The following is a 23,633-nucleotide window of genomic DNA, read 5'->3' as shown; positions in this document are numbered from 1 at the left end:
AGAGAGTATCTCAGTCATGTTATCACGGACACCCTCAGACAATGCTGCCTCTGTGCCAGCTTCACTTTAACATCTTACTTACACGGTGTAGGTAAAATTACCTATATATAACAAACATAATATGGGGTTAGATGTAGAAATGACAATAAATTGTACGTGTCCTCACAGCCTCCATATTAATCCCGGCACATAATCTGGTAATTATAACTCCTTATACTCATTTCACCCATGAACCACAACATATAGAACACAATGATTTGTTAGGTGTATACAATTGTTACTATTTATAAAATTTAATTATGTTTAGGACTTTTTTATCTAACTTCTATATCAGTTTTGTATTATTGTTAATTAAGTGACAGTCATTTGTGTGTGAAATCTACGGTTCGTTAACCCTACAATTTGCTTTAGGGATTTGTGTAGGTCCGGAGAGGTTAAGCTGTATGTGTTGTCGCTGCATTGGCCAGGTTTATGACCTGGTTAGGACAGAATGGAGCACAAAGGATATCATACGCCGGGACGTACCCCTGCCACATCATTACGTAGAATTTACTATTAAAGATAAATCTAAATGCGGCTTTTATGTGGCATAATATTTCATTTGATTGAATAGATATCACTCTATCCGGATTCACTGTTAATTGTACCAGGTTAGGGTACCTGTCTTGTACCCGTGGAATTTCTCTATATTTATCACCACGAAGATATTTTTATTCCGTATATATTCAAATTTGTATGGTACAAAGTATGGGCTTATTCACATTGTATCCTGATACGTCTATCGTATAAAGCCTCGGCTTACAGTTTGCCTGTGACAACACCCACTATTAGAATTAACACAGTCAGCCATTAGCTATTTGTGCATGCTCTTCCTCCCTCAAGCTACGTCACAAACCTTGTCACGGAAAGGAAAGAATGCTGTGTTCTTTGAAGTTTACATTTAAAACTTTAAATACATGCAAAAGACATACGCAGACATAAAAAGTAAACAAATTTGCAAAACATAATCTTGAAACGAAGTAAAAAAAATACCGTCACATTCCGATGTGCGCATGCTCGATCACAATACCACCTCCAATCACACGCACTTAAAGTCGTAAATTTCAAAAAATCCATTTTATGCTAATTATTTCAACAAGATAAAGTTGCGATAAAGCGGCGATTTAAGTTTTCACGAGTTCAGTAACTGTCGGCGATGTCGGATGTGGTGCATTTGTAACAAAAGTGACCTAACTTTTAACAAAAATAAATAAAGACTGTTATGTATCTGCAAATATGAGCAGCATTTATGTAGGTGAAATTCAGGTGTGATTCGCGACATCCACCTGTCAGCTTAGAACTGATAACGTGTTTCATATTCAAAACAGTTTCTTGGTAAGGTAGCGGAGTGCAGATCTGTCGTCCGTTGACAACATCCGAAAAACTACCAATGGCATTTCTTGTTTCCTTATATCCTTTAAATTTGTTATCCAACCACGCAAGGTGTCACGATGTAACAGAAAAAAAACAGAGCATTTGTTTACCACTGACAAGTATAAATGCAGTCGTTAAAATGATTAATTAAATTCAAATAAGGCAACATCAGTACTTAAGAGAATATGCTGATTAACTCTAGTTGACTACAAAAACTGGTGTATCTTTTGATGGCATTCAGAATAGCATGATTATAATAAATATGTTACAGTTTGTACTCGCACATGTGTATATTGCAAGATAAATGAGCGGGGATATTAATTACACTTTTAATCATGCATGATATAACTACCATATCAAATCTTCATCTTGTCAATAAAGTGAAGAAGATTAACAAAAAAAAACTCGTCATCATGGTGTTTTGTAATGTGAGAGTAAGTGGTCGGTTTAAATGTAAATGACCCAACAAGATTGACTATATATATATATACAGTAATAGTATTAACAGTATCTGGGTCACAACCTTAACCCATTACAGGTGAACTATAATATTGAAGCACTTTACAACGTTGACTTAGTGTATGTTATGCAATTACAATGATAGAAAGTATGCCAAATAAACATACTGGAAAACATGGATTTTCGACATCTCTATACAATATGTCCCTAGGACTTTAATTGACCAAACGGAGTCTTTTCTGGGCAAACGCAAACACTCGAGGCTTTCTGGAGCAGGGTGTAAAAATAACGCGGGTAGACGGTGTTTTGTGGACATAGCCCCCCTCCCAGGATCTCCGGGGGAGACACGTGATCAGTTTGTTTGTTCTTTAGCTATTATTGGACTAGAGGAACCCATAACTTATTATTGTATACTTACGATAGCGCTTAGTTCATTACAATACCTCTAAAATATACCTCTGATCTAACCATTTACTACAATAAGTTACAAACATTGTGTAAGAATATGCCTGTGTTTAATGTAAACGCAAACAGTTAAAGTGAATAGTCGGGCAAAGAAAACCAGTCTAAATGCGTTCTTTGGCCTTCCAAAAGTTCTCGCATATTAATACGACGGTCAAGTTCTGCTTAGTTTCCCAGTTCTGACCATTAAAGTAAAGAAAAGTTGAAAGCATTGAAAGCGAGGCTGCGTGGAAATGTAACCACGGACATAGTGAGCCGGGAGGACGTTTTAGAATTCCCAAACTTTAAATCAATTTCTTCGTACGCAGACAGATTTTGACGAGAGATTTTATTTTTCCATTTCATAAGAAATTATACTGGATACATTCACACCATTTTTACCGACTTTAGCCATCCTTGTCCGACTGTTCACTTTAAGAGCAATATTATAACTCAATTACAGACAGACTTGAAGAGAGGATCATTCGTGCTCAATCGTCCGCAGGATAGATGACTGTGTTGGTATTTCGCGAGACGTTTGCATACTGTTTTAACTATGAAAGCTTTCAATACAAATCATTAATTTTATAAAAGATCATCATTCGTATAACAATGTTCGATGACCTTCAGTTAAAATATTAAATATATATCATTTAACCAGTTGTCAGAAAAATTTACTTGTATAACTTAATATTTTCATTAAAAAGGTCACCTTGTTCAGGTCGTAAATAAGCCTTACAAAAGCTTTTAAGTGCTAAATTGAAAAACTGAAGATATATTTAACATATTTATGTAACGTTATCATATTTGCTTTATTATTAGAAAATTATGCGTGAAATGACGTATTTTATCTCGGCAGATAAAAATAAGCTTCACTTCGTCCATTGTTGAAGTTAAAAATCTGGGGTGGACTTTTACTGGATGAGCGTGATTGTCCTTGCCGTTACAGAGTTTCAAATATCCTTACTTTCCGTGCATATGTATAGCGGTGATATGTCTGTAAACGCCAACGAGTACAATCCAGATAAAATAACGAGATTACATTATGTCCTTGCTCATGTTTCAAGCCCTAATACCCATGAAATTTGAAGTTCCCCAGTTTACTATCTGTTTATGACATTTATCAGTTGGAACAAATGCTTTTCCTCAATGAAAATCACTCACTTACGCACACGAAATACCAAATTTGCCCCTTTATCGCTGTTTCAAAAGCTGTATGAAATATGAGGATGTTGAAAACAGTTTAGTTTTATTGTTTTTATATCGCGTTTGTTAGAGAAGGACTCTGTGTAAACTTATCAGTGCGGTGAATGATTGGTCCTAATTTCTAGGAACCATAATCTTACGGTTATTGAAACGAAGTAAAAAAAAAAATACTAATAGCAACGATTTTAGACGTTGGGTGTTTTGGTAGAGGGTGACTAATTTATCTGTTACCTTAAGTTTTTTTTTTTTTTTTTTTTTTTTTTTTTTTTTTTTTTTTTTTTTTTTTTTCCACTCAGAGTTGAGAATATTAATTTTTTGAGCATTTTCTTTTATTCTTTTCATTTTCATAAAAATACCGATTCATGCAATATACACACATACATACATACATACATACATACATACATACATACATACATACATACATACATACATACATACATATATACATACATACATACATACATACATACATACATACATACATACATACATACATACATACATACATGTACATACATGCATACATACATACATACATACATACATACATACATACATACATACATACATACATACATACATACATACATACATACATACATACATACATACATACATACATACATACATACACAAATACACACACACACACTCACATACATACTTACATACCTACACACACACACCATCACACACACACACACACACACACACACACACACACACACATACATACATACATACATACATACATACATATTGTACACATTTATTATCTACATCTAAATACCTTTTGTAACATTTGAAAATAATCACTCATTCATCAAATAATATAATTGATTAGTTTAATTTGCTCACTTAATATTCTCGTTTCATCATAGTGGTTGAACGATTATTATTTTATTTACATATTTTTCAAATATTGATAAGTAAAGAAATAAATACAATTCATCCATCATGGATGCTGATAAGTAATGTAAGCATATAACGAAAGCAGGCGAAGGCGCGCGGAGCCTGATCAATTGCACAGAGAGCCAAATTTCCGTGTTGGTCATATCAACTCTAGCCACATCGATCTGGCTATCTGTACAATTGACCAGGCCTTTTGTAATTACTTAGTATATTATATTGATATTATTTTGGTAAGTAAGTAAGTAAGTAGAAGACGGTCAGAGAAAAAAGTACATTGATAGAAAATCCGGATATAATACACCTTTCCGGATCCATAGCAAAACTTATTAGGTAGTACCACATAACATCCGGTTCAAAAACACGAGGTCCTGGATTATACTAACGCTGAATAAAATGGTAAATATATCCACATTTGTATCATATTATCATGTCTTACATATTACACATTCGTCAAAGTATTTTGATTGTCTGTGATTATGAAAAATTAGAAAAATTGGAAACTATAGGCAGTGTTACATAATTATCAGCTGATTATGTCAGAATGTTTTTGAGTTCGGAGTATTTTTCTAGGAGGGTTGAAATTTTGGTTCCAGTCAAGTGCACTCTATTATTAACTTGTAAAAATAAGTGAAGGTTTTCTGATAGGACCGCTTTAAATATTTTGAAGGCTGATAAGGGTGTCTGTCGTTTGTTTTGATATTTAATTATATTTCTAACTTTCCATATGACCCATTTAAAAGTGAAAGTTATTGTACTGACAAACGGATTTTCATCGTCGTCTACACACCAATCAAAATGTCCTTGTCTTCTAAACGTGTGTCGATCAAATTTGCTAATAAATCACATTTTAACTGAAATAACTGTGTTGCGAACGGGCAGTGGTAGAACATGTGACTTTGTGTTTCTATCTGGTTATTACACATGTGACATTTACCATTGGATCTGTTCATGATTCTTAATTTATATTCAGTGTAAATAATTTTGTGCAAACATTTCCAGTTAAATTCTTTTATCTTGTTGTTTGTTGCTGTCATTTTACCTAAACTGTTTGTCCAAATTATTTTCCAATTAAATGTTCTTTGAAATTCAGTTTCCCATTTAGATTCTGCTTTTGGTCTATTGTTTGGTAACATGACCTGTTGTATCAGTTGGATTTTAAAATCTTTTGAATTCATTGTTTTAGTGTTACATTTCTGTCTAAGTAGCAGTTCAAAATTGTCATTAATGGATATAATTTGTTTCGGATTTGATGCTTGAGTATCTACAATCTCTTGGTTATCTTCCTTTACAATTCTAATAAAATTTCTTGGAATTGATTTTTTTATCTGAGCATACTCAGCTATCCAGTTTCTCCTAGATACAAGTTTTTCGAAAAGTCTCTCACTTACTATGAAATCATTATTTTCAATATCCCAAATATCTGAAACTTTTTTTCATGCCACTTTTTAGAAAAGAAGTGAAGTAAAGCGGTTTACCCTGATATTGAATATGAATATTACCAAAGAGATTTTGGTTAAGTACATCAGTTTTACTGTATACCTGTATTTGTACTTGACTTAAAAATTTGGACCATGCCTTTAGACAGTTTAAATAAAATTTAGAAATTGTTTGTTCATTGATTATGCCTTTTAGATCTGAGCAGGAGCACAGAAAGTATTCATAACCAAACTCGTCCAATTTTCTTAAAAAATGTTTACCAATAATACTCCATTTATCCATATTTGAATGGAGTATTTTGAAAATTGTTTTTAACTGTTTACACTGTATGAAGGTTTCAATGTCTATCATTCCCATACCTCCATACTCTATATTACTACAACATATCTTTCTATCTAATTGATGTGTTTTCCAATCCCACAGAAAGTTCCAAATGAGGCTGTTCAATTCTTGTACATATTTCTGGGGAATTCCTCGAGCTTCAATTTCATATCCTATCATAGATATTATAAAGGTTTTGATAATAAGTATTTTTCCTTTGAATGTAAGATTTCTTGTCTTCCAGATATGTATACAATTTTCTAGTTTTGTAATTTTTGTTCTCCATATTTTATCATCATCAATATCATACCCGTGATGGACTCCCAGAGTTTTGACATTTGTTTTAGTCCATTTAATTAAGTCAAAAGTTGGATTTTTATTTCTGGAAGCCCCAATGTATAAACCTTCAGTTTTTTTCGTAGTTTATTTTTTTGCACCAGACGCCTTTTCATATAATTTCAAAATTTCAAAGGCATGTGTGATGGATTGGTCATTTTCATTATAAAGTTGTGTATCATCTGCAAACATGGTAATTTTTGCTTCTCTATTTTCATGGCTTGGTAGCTTAACACCTTTTATATTTTGATTGGCTCTAATTGCACAGGCAAGAGGTTCGGCTTGAATTATATACAAGAGCGGGGCAATTGGGCAGCCCTGTCGTGCAGATCTTGAAATATCGAAATATTTTGAAATAAATCCATTTGTTTCAATGCAAGTTTTCGAATTTTTTAGAAGCATATATATCCATCCACAGAAAGTGTTCCCAAAATTAAATTTTTTCAAGCAATGCATGACCCATTCCCATTCCATTCTATCAAATGCCTTTTGCTGATCTAAAAAAATAATTGAGCCATTTTGATTTTCCATATCAGAGTATTCTATAATATCTTGAATCATTCTATTAGCTTCCATTATATTTCTTCCAGGAACAAAACCAAATTGATCGGGATGAATTAGTTTTTTAAGAACTGGTTTTAGTCTGTTAGCAAATATTTTAGCAATAATTTTGTAATCAACATTAAGTAATGTAATAGGTCGCCAGTTCTTTATGTCTTCCCGATCACCCTTTTTAAATAATAATTTAATGATTCCTTTGTTTTGAGTTTTTGTGAGTTTGTTGTTGTCAAGTATCTTTTTAATCAATAAGATGAATTCATTTTTTATTTCATCCCAATATATCTGGTAGAATTCACTGATTAACCCATCTTCTCCCGGTGTTTTATTTCTCTTAAGTGTTTTAATTGCTTTTTCAATTTCGTTTTGTTCTATAGGTCGGTCAATAAAATTGCGTTCCTCATCTGATAGCCTATTTTCTATGTGTTCTGTTAAATCACTTGCACTCCCTTCATCCCATCCTTCAGACCTAAAAAGGGTTTCATAAAAGGCTATTTGTTCGTCTAGTATATTTTTTTATTCCAGTCTTGTACTTACCATCCCTGCCTTTGATTCTGTACCATTGCTTATTTTCACCATTTTTTTTTTCAAGACTAAAAAAATATTTACTAGATTTTTCATTTTCTTCATAAGATTTTACTCTACATCTTATTCGGGCAGCATCACTTTGATTTGTGTAATATTGTTTTATTTTTATTTTTAATTTATTGATTTCATCCTTGTTCTCAGAATTCTCAATTTCTAGTTTTTCTAACTTTTCTTCAAGATATTTTATTTCCTTTCTTGAAACGTTCAGTGTTTTACTTACTTCAATACAGAGTTTCTTAATTTTCAACTTTGTTATATCCCACCACTCTAAGATATCATCATAAAGGTTTATCTCGTCTTTCCAAACTGTCCAGCAGGTGTTAAAAGTGTTCTTAAAAATCTGGTTGGAGATAACCTTAAGATTCATTTTCCATGTGCCAGGACCCCTCTCTATTTGTTTTGATAACAGTTTAAAAGATGTAAGATCATGGTCACTGTATGGACAGTGTTTAATTTTCTCATAAAAGATATTTGGGTTTAATGTACCTTCAATTAATATCAAATCAATATCTGTTACCTTAAGTCTAAATTACCAATCACCTCAGACCAACCCAAAATGCCAACTTTTCTTAAAAAACTCAAGAAATGACCAGCAAAAATTTCCCCGAAACGTAAAGTAACTTGTATTTTGCCGAACCTGACAGGCCCACGCGGAGTGAGTGACAACTTCTTCCAAACAAAATGTGATGATGAATTTACAAAAAAACGACTTTACGGCCTGCTAAATGATACACATCCACTGATGTCCTATAGTTGTCTATTGTAGTACGTACATGTTTTATATTGTAAGTTCATCCTGTGGAATTAACACTAAAACACTACAATTACGAGCTATTCGTGATATGTGACAGGGAAGTTCTGGGACAAGGTTACGTAATTGTGATTTATAACCATTCAGAGATTTATCCTATTCTATTACCATGATTGGGGTCCATGTTTGCAAATATTTCCACATACTCATATACAACACCCACAGTCCAAATGTTTGTCGCATATTGAGGTCAACTATGGACCTTTTTGCACATCATATGTTCATGAAAATACGCATCCCTGTACTTACCAGACATTAATGTTGTTTCGCTTTTTGTGAATGATTATATTTTCCGGAAACGTGATATTTGGGAAATGATGTATTTGATATAACCACATTTGACATACGATTCGACATTGACGAAATATGATACAGCTTTATATTGACCTCTAATGGTATCGTGCAGTTTAAGCAAAAGAATGATCAGAGGTATGGTTAGTAGATCCTTGAGTCACAGGAATCTTCAAAACGTCGGGGTGCTACACATCGACATTAAAGGTTTTAAGGAAACACACAGATGGTTTCTACATATCAGTGATTCTAATACAACAAACTTTGAACAACATCAGTTAGGACATAGCATATGTGGATAGCATATATCTGATGTTCTAATAATAATTCATCTACTTTCATTTCGAGTCATGTTTTATTCAACAATAAGTTGTCCCACAGGTAAAGAGTAATTAAGAAAAAGGGCAATATGCAAATACTTAATAAATGTGATGTGTGTGTTGATTTTTATTTTAAAATTGGAAATCTATTTAAGTTTAATTAGCATGACCCACTAGGCAATTTTAACATTAGAGTGGTTTGCCACAATCATCATGGAGACGAGGATTGTGAGCCGGACCACCTGTCACCGTCCATCGTCATTCAAAGAGGAAGTCATATCACTATAAATATTATTTTATTACCGGCAGCAACGAGGGTCATCATGACGTCATTATGTATCATCTCGCATGCTAAGTGAGAAACATTACATCATGTCGAGTTTTGCTTGTGTCTTTTCAAAGAAACGATGGTTCTCCATCATCAACACTCTAGATTAAAACAACATGAGGTATATCATTTTGTTTTTATTCTATCGGAACCTATTGGTGACGTTTAATGAGAAGTATGATTATCATTAAACCATATATCTCCTGATTCTTTGTACAATTTTGTTTATTTACGAAATTCGTTACAATAGCACTATAAAAAAGGACAACAGTTCCACTATACAAGACACTACATGAATATACCGCAGTTCGCGCAACATACACGCAACACACGGCATACATGGGAGGCCGTCCTTACATAACCATAGCTGTTAATAGGGCGTTAATTAATCTAATTAATCAAACAAACAATCGATCTGAAAATATCCATGATAGGCCATGTACAGAGAATCAAAGCTTACTGGAACCTGTAAATGTCTCCATATCCATGATAGGCCATGTACAGAGAATCAAAGCTTACTGGAGCCTGTAAATATCTCTATATCCATGATAGGGTATGTACAGAGAATCAAAGCTTACTGGAGCCTGTAAATATCTCTATATCCATGATAGGGTATGTACAGAGAATCAAAGCTTACTGGAGCCTGTAAATATCTCTATATCCATGATAGGGTATGTACAGAGAATCAAAGCTTACTGGAGCCTGTAAATATCTCTATATCCATGATAGGGTATGTACAGAGAATCAAAGCTTACTGGAGCCTGTAAATATCTCTATATCCATGATAGGGTATGTACAGAGAATCAAAGCTTACTGGAGCCTGTAAATCTCTCTATATCCATGATAGGGTATGTACAGAGAATCAAAGCTTACGGAGCCGTAATTCTCTATATCCATGATAGGATGTACAGAGAATGCTTACTGAGCCTGTAAATATCTCTATATCCATGATAGGGTATGTACAGAGAATCAAAGCTTACTGGAGCCTGTAAATGTCTCTATATCCATGATAGGGTATGTACAGAGAATCAAAGCTTACTGGAGCCTGTAAATATCTCTATATCCATGATAGGGTATGTACAGAGAATCAAAGCTTACTGGAGCCTGTAAATATCTCTATATCCATGATAGGGTATGTACAGAGAATCAAAGCTTACTGGAGCCTGTAAATATCTCTATATCCATGATAGGGCATGTACAGAGAATCAAAGCTTACTGGAGCCTGTAAATGTCTCTATATCCATGATAGGGTATGTACAGAGAATCAAAGCTTACTGGAGCCTGTAAATGTCTCTATATTCATGATAGGGTATGTACAGAGAATCAAAGCTTACTGGAGCCTGTAAATATCTCTATATCCATGATAGGGTATGTACAGAGAATCAAAGCTTACTGGAGCCTGTAAATGTCTCTATATTCATGATAGGGTATGTACAGAGAATCAAAGCTTACTGGAGCCTGTAAATGTCTCTATATCCATGATAGGGTATGTACAGAGAATCAAAGCTTACTGGAGCCTGTAAATGTCTCTATATTCATGATAGGGTATGTACAGAGAATCAAAGCTTACTGGAGCCTGTAAATCCTCTATCTGATATGTAACAGAGAACAAAGCTTACTGGAGCCTGTAAATATCTCATATCCATGATAGGGTATGTACAGAGAATCAAAGCTTACTGGAGCCTGTAAATGTCTCTATATTCATGATAGGGTATGTACAGAGAATCAAAGCTTACTGGAGCCTGTAAATATCTCTATATCCATGATAGGGTATGTACAGAGAATCAAAGCTTACTGGAGCCTGTAAATGTCTCTATATTCATGATAGGGCATGTACAGAGAACCAAAGCTTACTGGAGCCTGTAAATATCTCAATATCCATGATAGGGCATGTACAGAGAACCAAAGCTTACTGGAGCCTGTAAATGTCTCTATATTCATGATAGGTTATGTACAGAGAATCAAAGCTTACTGGAAACTTTAAATGCCTCTATATCAATGATAGGGCATGTACAGAGAACCAAAGCTTACTGGAGCCTGTAAATGTCGCTATATCCATGATAGGGCATGTACAGAGAATCAAAGCTTACTGGAAACCTGTAAATGCCTCTATATCCATGATAGGGTATGTACAGAGAATCAAAGCTTACTGGAGCCTGTAAATCTCTCTATATCCATGATAGGGCATGTACAGAGAATCAAAGCTTACTGGAGCCTGTCAATGTCTCTATATCCATGATAGGGTATGTACAGAGAATCAAAGCTTACTGGAACCTGTAAATGTCTCTATATCCATGATAGGGTATGTACAGAGAACCAAAGCTTACTGGAGCCTGTAAATGTCGCTATATCCATGATAGGGTATGTACAGAGAATCAAAGCTTACTGGAACCTGTAAATGTCTCTATATCCATGATAGGGTATGTACAGAGAACCAAAGCTTACTGGAGCCTGTAAATGTCGCTATATCCATGATAGGGTATGTACAGAGAATCAAAGCTTACTGGAACCTGTAAATGTCTCTATATCCATGATAGGGTATGTACAGAGAACCAAAGCTTACTGGAGCCTGTAAATGTCGTTATATCCATGATAAGGTATGTATCTCTGAAGGTTTGGGATCATGCTTGGTGAATCTATAAGTACACAGCACATTAGCTGTTCAATCTGGTTAGCGATTTACTGTGTGGAACTTTTTGCTGATAAATATTATAAAGTTGAATCAATGGAATTCAATCCTTGGAACATGAGGATAGGGTAAATAGGTCAATGCAGCAGTATGAATATCATATATATATATATTGTTCTAAAAGGTAAAGAGTTGAATATCACTCTTATGTGTCCGGATGTTTGAAGTGACTGGTAATACAATATTTGCAGAATGATCTAAACTCTGTTTGCGAAAAGATTCCTTATATTCAGGATACACAATAGACATGATGACTGTAATCATGATTTCTTGGATTGTGACACAACAGTATGGTGATTATAATCATGATTCCTTGGATTGTGACACAACAGACACTGAATATAATCATAATGTATTTGATTTTAACACAACAGTTATAGTGATTATAATCATGATTTCTGTAATTGTGACACAACATAAGTTATGATTATAATAATGATTTCTTTTATTGAGACACAGAGAATACTGTTTACAATCATGATTTATTTGCGGCAAATCACATGGATTATAATCATGACTCTATTGAATGCCATCCACGATAAGGTAATCGCCAATTTTGTTGATTTGTAATTTTCTTAAATATTATGTTTATACACAGTGTACATTGTACATGTGCGTGTACGTTTATATATTGTACTTTATGTACAATGTTCATATGTCAACTTCGCTTGCTAAGGGTATTTAGTCCCTCCTGATTTCTAAATACCCTTGGCTAGCGAAGTGTGTCTTATGTAAACATGTATATAACAAGATTTGTTAAAGATGCTCCACCGCTGACAAATGGTATTTTTTCACCATCAAAAACAGGAGAAGGCGATTTAGTGTTTTTCTTCAGTTACAAAAGTTACTTACTTTACATCATTACCACAATTGAAAAGTTTGAGCTTCTAATTTTACTTTTAAGTTAAAAATATGAAAAATCATTAATTGCATCCCAAAAAAAATCCATGTCACTATATCCTATATGGAATGAATTACTGATTGCGCATGCACCAAAGGCGATATAAACTATTTTACATTATTTTTGTGTTAATTAGGCATATATATACACGATTAAACGCCAATTATTGTTCAAATGATGAATATCATTTATGCTCTGTCGGCGATGGAGCATCTTTAATTTAAAAGTAATATTAAAGTAACATGGAAAAATATTATAACATACATTTATCAAGAGTGGGATGTTTTATACATATGTTTATATTTTGTTTATTTATATTTTCTTCAGGGAAATTTAGACATTTATATATTAAAGTGAGGTAATATGCATTTTTTATTGAAGTTTTATTGAAGTGGAATGGTTAAAGGTTATGAATTATTTGATACGTAGTTGTACATGTCTTATAAGGATAGTATTTTGAAGACAAATTATTCCATATCTAAATAATTTGTGAATCTATAATGTAGTTGTTTAGGCAGTATATTAGTAAGCTTAGAACACAGTATTATTCTATGGGATTCTGAATCATTACAACACTAGACAGAAAAGTTGTCTCCACCTGCTGCTCTGACCAAAAAAGAGAATGTCTGTAACGGATCATATCAGAATTAAATACTGTTCATCGTGTGATGGTCATGGAAGGTTGAACACATATGTGAATATATTCATAATTACGGAGTGTATTGTTTGTTTCTTCAGTTGATTATCTGTAGCTCCTTTCTATTATTGTATTGTTATTGTATATTGTTCTTACTGTGTGTGATTTATTACTTTTTGTTATTAAATTATTTATATATAAACAATAACAACAAAAAGGGATTGTATTTGTTTAGAGATTGTCTTGCAATATGAGAGATGGCGAAGATCATTTCTGTCGACGGAGTGAATCGAGCTAAAACAGATCGTTCTCTAATGTCATTGAAATTCCTTAGTATGCTCACTTATAGTTGCATATGGGAAAGCATTACACAAGTTAAGGAAACTTCCTTAACTTACGGATGTTTTCCCTGTAATTTTTGTAAGTATGCTTTTTTCTTTGACAAATTTCAAGTTTCAAGTATACCTTTTTCTATGGCAAATTTCAAGTTTCAAGAATTCCTTACAAAAAATGGGGAATGAAAAACTAATATTCCTATATGTGAGACTGGTCTCTGCGTTCATTCCTAACTAGCGTTCATTGACCAGACATGCATTGTATATATATGTATATAGGATCAGTACGCGTATAGAATGATAACACTTGTACTGTTGTTCTATAGTTGTCGTTCAACTATTGTAAAATCCTGACATCAAATACTAATGCTAAATGTGGTGTAATTGTCTGGCATCCCTGGCAACTTCTTGTTTTCTGGGGACTATGGAATATCATGTTTTCGTGTTTTCTTTTTATGCCAACTATCTGGTAAGCTGAAGCTTTTTAAATAAGACTAAAACCATTAAGTCATACCAGTAAAATATACGGATTTAATCATAACTATGAGACCTATGTTAGACGTTAGCTTCTCAATGTTTTCGCCTCCAACGGATACAGTTGTTTTATCCACCCAGTGTGTACCTCGTAACCCCTGGAGATACATGTGAACTCTTCTTATTAAAAAGCTGACAAGGTTCATTATGAGTTTTCAGGGGTGAATGATTTGTTGTGCGTTGTTCTTATTTGTGCCTGATTTATGCCTTTATTTATTTGTTGAAATTAACTTAATAATTCTTTATGTAAGGTAAAATGGTTCTGTGATATTTTCTTCTGTAATATATTCATCTAATAAACCAAATGATAGCAATGCTGATTGCATTACTTTATTTGTTCTTTAATTGGGTTGGTGATCACGTATCCGTGTCCATTCGTCTGTCACTATTTCTTTACCTCTGGTCTGATACCACTAGCACGCATGACATCGAAGTTTCGTTGCAGGTATTATAATGAAATTGTGACAAAAGGATATTGAATTAATCAATCAAGTATCAATGTAGCTCACATGCAAGGTGTTCGGCACTCCAGGAGTTACTATCACTCTGGTCATATCCACACCTCTACTATGTCATAGCAACACTGCAGGCTTCTCAGGAATAAACTGACGAAAGCCCTACAATGTACCTTTAATCAATTCTTTTGATGTACATCGAAGTACCAAAACAACTGCTCATCTGTTGTCGCTTACAGAGCCGTCAGTTTTGATGACATAGGCAGGGGTAGGTATAACGAGAGTGAAAGTAACCCCTGGGATATCAGAGGATGAGCAAGGAGAAAGGCAAGTTTTATCATACAGCCAGCATAGATTTCCCCATAAAAACACAATGACCAAGAGACCCAATAATATAGCGAGTCTACACAGTTTGTTCCGATCATTGTAAGGTGGCGTAAAGGTGTAGTAGGCTCAAACATTTTAACGACTTCTTAATAACTTAGTCATACAAGTAAACATCTATGGTGCTGGGCCTGTATCATGATAAAGGACTATTGAATGTCTTCAATTGAATGGACTGGTTTTCAAGGTTGTACGTGTCAATCACTTTCTACTACCTTTCAATAACTTACAGGCTCTGAGACATGCTAGAGCCTACAATCCCTTTAGTCAACAGTAGAAATATATGAAGGAGTGCCATGAAGTAGTGCCAAATGTGTTAAACTAAACTAAAGATCTGGAGTAAAATGCAATCTGATTAAAATTAAAATGGCTTTGTTTCTTTTCTTGCTTCATAAAGTTCAAGACAAGAACAGACTATTTTCATCGAATGGAGAAAATTTAATTACACTTATCGTAAAACGCCGAGATGAAGGGCTACTTTGTATAAATGAAAGCCCTTGATCTTCTAAGAAGTCGAATAGGCAAACCTTTCTCTTTGACTTCTCAGTTGCAAAAATCACAATTGGATATTTGGCATATGCCTAAAATATTTAACCTGTATTTGATAAATGGCCAACAATTTTAATTAAATAACAATCTGATTGATATACAGATCCTTATAACCACTCCGTTCAATAGAGGCAACCGTAGTGATAATAAAGATATGTATTTTATGAATCAGATTTATTAAATAAATGGCATTGGTTTTATTTAGGTCATACGGGCCAAATGTGCTAAATGTCGAAGGACTTTTCAATAAGCAGGAGAAAAGTCTGATATTCGAAATAATGAAGGTGATGATTGGTAAGAGGTTTGGTCATTAAATAACCTTGACCTCTATTTAAGATGTCCGACTAATGGCTGATATTATGTCTGTATAGTCCGAATTTAATATACCAAGGTTTACTGAACTAAAACCAAAAGAAAATTTTGCACTGTTGCATCAACATCTCATCGAATTGTCACCGGTCAAGATCACTTAATCGAGAAAATTTCCCCTGCGCGTATTTGTTTATACATGTTTGAACTGTGCAAATAATTTTTGGACTGTATCTATCGCGAAAATAAAAACACCATAAAACTTTTATGTATGTAAATCGTGAAAATGACACCACTTTGAAAGTTTTATGTATGTAAATCGTGAAAATGGCAACATCATGAAAGTTTTATGAATGTAAATCGTGAAAATAGCACCACCATGAAAGTTTTATGTATGTAAATCGTGAAAATGGCACCACCATGAAATTTTTATATATGTAAATCGTGAAAATGGCACCACCATGAAAGTTTTATGTATGTAAATCGTGAAAATCGCACCACCATGAAAGTTTTATGTATATAAATCGTGAAAATGGCACCACCATGAAACTTTTATGTATGTAAATCGTGAAAATAACACCACCATGAAAGTTTTATGTATGTAAATCGTGAAAATGGCACTACCATAAAAGTTTTATGTATGTAAATCATGAAAATAGCATCACCATAAAAGTTTTATGTAATACTATGTAAATCGTGAAACTGGCACCACCATCTAAGTTTTATGTATGTAAATCGTGAAAATAGCACCACCATGAAAGTTTTATGCATGTACATGTAAATCGTGAAAATGGCACCACCATGAAAGTTTTATGTATGTAAATCGCGAAAATGGCACCACCATGAACGTTTTATGCATGTACATGTAAATCGTGAAAATGGCAACACCATGAAAATTTTATGTATGTAAATCGTAAAAATGGCACTACCATGAACGTTTTATGTATGTAAATCGTGAAAATGGCACCACCATGAAAGTTTTATGTATGTAAATCGTGAAAATGGCACCACAATGTATGTAAATCGTGAAAATAGCATCACCATGAATGTCCACGTTTACAATATTTACTAAATATTGTGTTGGTAGGAGTGAGTAATAAAGATCCTTCTCTGTGTATTGATGTAGCCAATACTCCACTAAGCGATGAAAAAAAAGTTTTTATACACCTTATAAGATGTAAACGGGACTTCATAAAACATGTTATTGAATCACTGCATGTCATGATATATATATTGTTATACCTTTTCGTTGAAGGTAGCCAGAACCATTCTGAGTAATTTTACCTTGTTGATCATTTGACCATAAAATGTTTGTTTCCACTCGAAAAAACTCAACTAGTTTTGACTTTATTCTACGCTTTTATTTCGAGAAATTGGGGTCAGATCTGGTACATGTTCCATGAACCACAGAAGAAAAGACAATAGTGACAACACCCAGTTCGATAAGTAACGGTGGATTATGAATATGTGGTATATGGCGTTAGAAATGTTTCCGATGCCCTTGTGGTCATTCTTTTGCACCATTTTAAAGAAGGGTTATAGCTATATGATATTTGGGCTTGTAACTGAACCAGATGTGACCGAAATTAACAAGTATGAGATATTTTGTTGATTATTATCCTTCCGATGCCTTTGTTTCTATTCATTTGAAAGATAAAACAATACATGTACCTTAATTCGTCTTTACGTTGTGTACTTACTTATCAGTTTATATTTACATTTTGCCACAGCAACTTCAATTATTCTAATGATAATCATGATCGGCATTAGGAGCCAATAAATGCAGCCTAGACTTGGTGAAGTAATATCTATATAAATGGATGTGTGTCTTGTTTACTGACACAATGTTAGTCCGCGCGGGAAAATTGACATTGTAGTTGAATGAACCAGTTTGGTTATGAATCTATAAAAAAATCTTTTGAATGTCTGGATAATTGAAAGTAAACTGAAAAGCAATTGAAAAACATTGAAATTTTGTTATCTTTTATTTTTTATAGGGCCTATTTTTTATCTCATTGAACTTGGCTGTTGAGGTTTAATGGCTGAAGCGGGAAATTAAAATGTTCACTCGCATCTAAATCATGTTTTACTTTGAAATAGAAAGTAAAATGTATATATGACAATTAAAGGATAGTTAGATTGCATTTATTGGAGATATAAATGCAATTTGGGTGGCAGATAGATATTCATAGCTATTCTATTTATCTGCCACCCAGATTGCATTTATATCTTCAATAAATGCAATCTAACTATCCTTTAATTGGTAAGTATACGTAGTCTAGCTTTGTGTTTATGTCCGATATATTTCCATGTAGAGCACTGTCAACAGGTGCTGTAACGGTAGATATATTTCCATGTAGAGCACTGTCAACAGGTGCTGTAACGGTAGATATATTTCCATGTAGAGTACTGTCAACAGGCACTGTAACGGTAGATATATTTCCATGTAGAGCACTGTCAACAGGTACTGTAACGGTAGATATATATATTTCCATGTATAGTACTGTCAACAGGTGCTGTAACGGTAGATATATTTCCATAAAGAGTACTGTCAACAGGTACTGTAACGGTAGATATATTTCCATGTAGAGCACTGTCAACAGGTACTGTAACGGTAGATATATATATTTCCATGTAGAGTACTGTCAACAGGTACTGTAACGGTAGATATATATATTTCCATGTAGAGTACTGTCAACAGGTGCTGTAACGGTAGATATATTTCCATGTAGAGTACTGTCAACAGGTGCTGTAACGGTAGATATATTTCCATGTAGAGTACTGTCAACAGGTGCTGTAACGGTAGATATATATATTTCCATGTAGAGTACTGTCAACAGGTGCTGTAACGGTAGATATATTTCCATGTAGAGTACTGTCAACAGGTACTGTAACGGTAGATATATTTCCATGTAGAGCACTGTCAACAGGTACTGTAACGGTAGATATATTTCCATGTAGAGTACTGTCAACAGGTGCTGTAACGGTAGATATATTTCCATGTAGAGTACTGTCAACAGGTACTGTAACGGTAGATATATATATTTCCATGTAGAGTACTGTCAACAGGTACTGTAACGGTAGATATATATATTTCCATGTATAGTACTGTCAACAGGTACTGTAACGGTAGATATATTTCCATGTAGAGTACTGTCAACAGGTACTGTAACGGTAGATATATATATTTCCATGTAGAGTACTGTAACGGTAGATATATTTCCATGTAGAGTACTGTCAACAGTATATATTTCCATGTAGAGTACTGTAACGGTAGATATATTTCCATGTAGAGTACTGTCAACAGGTACTGTAACGGTAGATATATATATTTCCATGTAGAGTACTGTCAACAGGTACTGTAACGGTAGATATATTTCCATGTAGAGTACTGTCAACAGGTACTGTAACGGTAGATATATTTCCATGTAGAGCACTGTCAACAGGTACTGTAACGGTAGATATATTTCCATGTAGAGTACTGTCAACATGTGCTGTAACGGTAGATATATTTCCATGTAGAGTACTGTCAACAGGTACTGTAACGGTAGATAAATTTCCATGTAGAGCACTGTCAACAGGTACTGTAACGGTAGATATATTTCCATGTAGAGTACTGTCAACAGGTACTGTAACGGTAGATATATTTCCATGTAGAGTACTGTCAACAGGTACTGTAACGGTAGATATATATATTTCCATGTAGAGTACTGTCAACAGGTGCTGTAACGGTAGATATATTTCCATGTAGAGTACTGTCAACAGGTACTGTAACGGTAGATATATTTCCATGTAGAGTACTGTCAACAGGTACTGTAACGGTAGATATATTTCCATGTAGAGTACTGTAACGGTAGATATATTTCCATGTAGAGTACTGTCAACAGGTACTGTAACGGTAGATATATTTCCATGTAGAGTACTGTCAACAGGTACTGTAACGGTAGATATATTTCCATGTAGAGTACTGTAACGGTAGATATATATTTCCATGTAGAGTACTGTCAACAGGTACTGTAACGGTAGATATATTTCCATGTAGAGTACTGTCAACAGGTACTGTAACGGTAGATATATTTCCATGTAGAGCACTGTCAACAGGTACTGTAACGGTAGATATATTTCCATGTAGAGTACTGTCAACAGGTACTGTAACGGTAGATATATTTCCATGTAGAGTACTGTCAACAGGTACTGTAACGGTAGATATATTTCCATGTAGAGTACTGTCAACAGGTACTGTAACGGTAGATATATTTCCATGTAGAGTACTGTCAACAGGTACTGTAACGGTAGATATATATATTTCCATGTAGAGTACTGTCAACAGGTACTGTAACGGTAGATATATTTCCATGTAGAGTACTGTCAAGTTGTCAACAGGTACTGTAACGGTAGATATATTTCCATGTAGAGTACTGTCAACAGGTACTGTAACGGTAGATATATATATTTCCATGTAGAGTACTGTCAACAGGTACTGTAACGGTAGATATATTTCCATGTAGAGTACTGTCAACAGGTACTGTAACGGTAGATATATTTCCATGTAGAGTACTGTCAACAGGTACTGTAACGGTAGATATATTTCCATGTAGAGCACTGTCAACAGGTACTGTAACGGTAGATATATATATTTCCATGTAGAGTACTGTCAACAGGTACTGTAACGGTAGATATATTTCCATGTAGAGTACTGTCAACAGGTACTGTAACGGTAGATATATTTCCATGTAGAGTACTGTCAACAGGTACTGTAACGGTAGATATATATATTTCCATGTAGAGTACTGTCAACAGGTACTGTAACGGTAGATATATTTCCATGTAGAGTACTGTCAACAGGTACTGTAACGGTAGATATATTTCCATGTAGAGCACTGTCAACAGGTACTGTAACGGTAGATATATATATTTCCATGTAGAGTACTGTCAACAGGTACTGTAACGGTAGATATATTTCCATGTAGAGTACTGTCAACAGGTACTGTAACGGTAGATATATTTCCATGTAGAGCACTGTCAACAGGTACTGTAACGGTAGATATATTTCCATGTAGAGTACTGTCAACAGGTACTGTAACGGTAGATATATTTCCATGTAGAGTACTGTCAACAGGTACTGTAACGGTAGATATATTTCCATGTAGAGTACTGTCAACAGGTACTGTAACGGTAGATATATTTCCATGTAGAGTACTGTCAACAGGTACTGTAACGGTAGATATATATATTTCCATGTAGAGTACTGTCAACAGGTACTGTAACGGTAGATATATTTCCATGTAGAGTACTGTCAAGTTGTCAACAGGTACTGTAACGGTAGATATATTTCCATGTAGAGTACTGTCAACAGGTACTGTAACGGTAGATATATATATTTCCATGTAGAGTACTGTCAACAGGTACTGTAACGGTAGATATATTTCCATGTAGAGTACTGTCAACAGGTACTGTAACGGTAGATATATTTCCATGTAGAGTACTGTCAACAGGTACTGTAACGGTAGATATATTTCCATGTAGAGCACTGTCAACAGGTACTGTAACGGTAGATATATATATTTCCATGTAGAGTACTGTCAACAGGTACTGTAACGGTAGATATATTTCCATGTAGAGTACTGTCAACAGGTACTGTAACGGTAGATATATTTCCATGTAGAGTACTGTCAACAGGTACTGTAACGGTAGATATATATATTTCCATGTAGAGTACTGTCAACAGGTACTGTAACGGTAGATATATTTCCATGTAGAGTACTGTCAAGTTGTCAACAGGTACTGTAACGGTAGATATATTTCCATGTAGAGTACTGTCAACAGGTACTGTAACGGTAGATATATATATTTCCATGTAGAGTACTGTCAACAGGTACTGTAACGGTAGATATATTTCCATGTAGAGTACTGTCAACAGGTACTGTAACGGTAGATATATTTCCATATAGAGTACTGTCAACAGGTACTGTAACGGTAGATATATTTCCATGTAGAGCACTGTCAACAGGTACTGTAACGGTAGATATATATATTTCCATGTAGAGTACTGTCAACAGGTACTGTAACGGTAGATATATTTCCATGTAGAGTACTGTCAACAGGTACTGTAACGGTAGATATATTTCCATGTAGAGTACTGTCAACAGGTACTGTAACGGTAGATATATATATTTCCATGTAGAGTACTGTCAACAGGTACTGTAACGGTAGATATATTTCCATGTAGAGTACTGTCAACAGGTACTGTAACGGTAGATATATTTCCATGTAGAGCACTGTCAACAGGTACTGTAACGGTAGATATATATATTTCCATGTAGAGTACTGTCAACAGGTACTGTAACGGTAGATATATTTCCATGTAGAGTACTGTCAACAGGTACTGTAACGGTAGATATATTTCCATGTAGAGCACTGTCAACAGGTACTGTAACGGTAGATATATTTCCATGTAGAGTACTGTCAACAGGTACTGTAACGGTAGATATATTTCCATGTAGAGTACTGTCAACAGGTACTGTAACGGTAGATATATTTCCATGTAGAGTACTGTCAACAGGTACTGTAACGGTAGATATATTTCCATGTAGAGTACTGTCAACAGGTACTGTAACGGTAGATATATATATTTCCATGTAGAGTACTGTCAACAGGTACTGTAACGGTAGATATATTTCCATGTAGAGTACTGTCAAGTTGTCAACAGGTACTGTAACGGTAGATATATTTCCATGTAGAGTACTGTCAACAGGTACTGTAACGGTAGATATATATATTTCCATGTAGAGTACTGTCAACAGGTACTGTAACGGTAGATATATTTCCATGTAGAGTACTGTCAACAGGTACTGTAACGGTAGATATATTTCCATATAGAGTACTGTCAACAGGTACTGTAACGGTAGATATATTTCCATGTAGAGCACTGTCAACAGGTACTGTAACGGTAGATATATATATTTCCATGTAGAGTACTGTCAACAGGTACTGTAACGGTAGATATATTTCCATGTAGAGTACTGTCAACAGGTACTGTAACGGTAGATATATTTCCATGTAGAGTACTGTCAACAGGTACTGTAACGGTAGATATATATATTTCCATGTAGAGTACTGTCAACAGGTACTGTAACGGTAGATATATTTCCATGTAGAGTACTGTCAACAGGTACTGTAACGGTAGATATATATATATTTCCATGTAGAGTACTGTCAACAGGTACTGTAACGGTAGATATATTTCCATGTAGAGCACTGTCAACAGGTACTGTAACGGTAGATATATATATTTCCATGTAGAGTACTGTCAACAGGTACTGTAACGGTAGATATATTTCCATGTAGAGTACTGTCAACAGGTACTGTAACGGTAGATATATATATTTCCATGTAGAGTACTGTCAACAGGTACTG

Source organism: Argopecten irradians, chromosome 11 (genome assembly GCF_041381155.1).
Source record: "Argopecten irradians isolate NY chromosome 11, Ai_NY, whole genome shotgun sequence".
Classification (NCBI taxonomy): Eukaryota; Metazoa; Mollusca; class Bivalvia; order Pectinida; family Pectinidae; genus Argopecten; species Argopecten irradians.
This window is presented reverse-complemented; position numbering follows the sequence as displayed.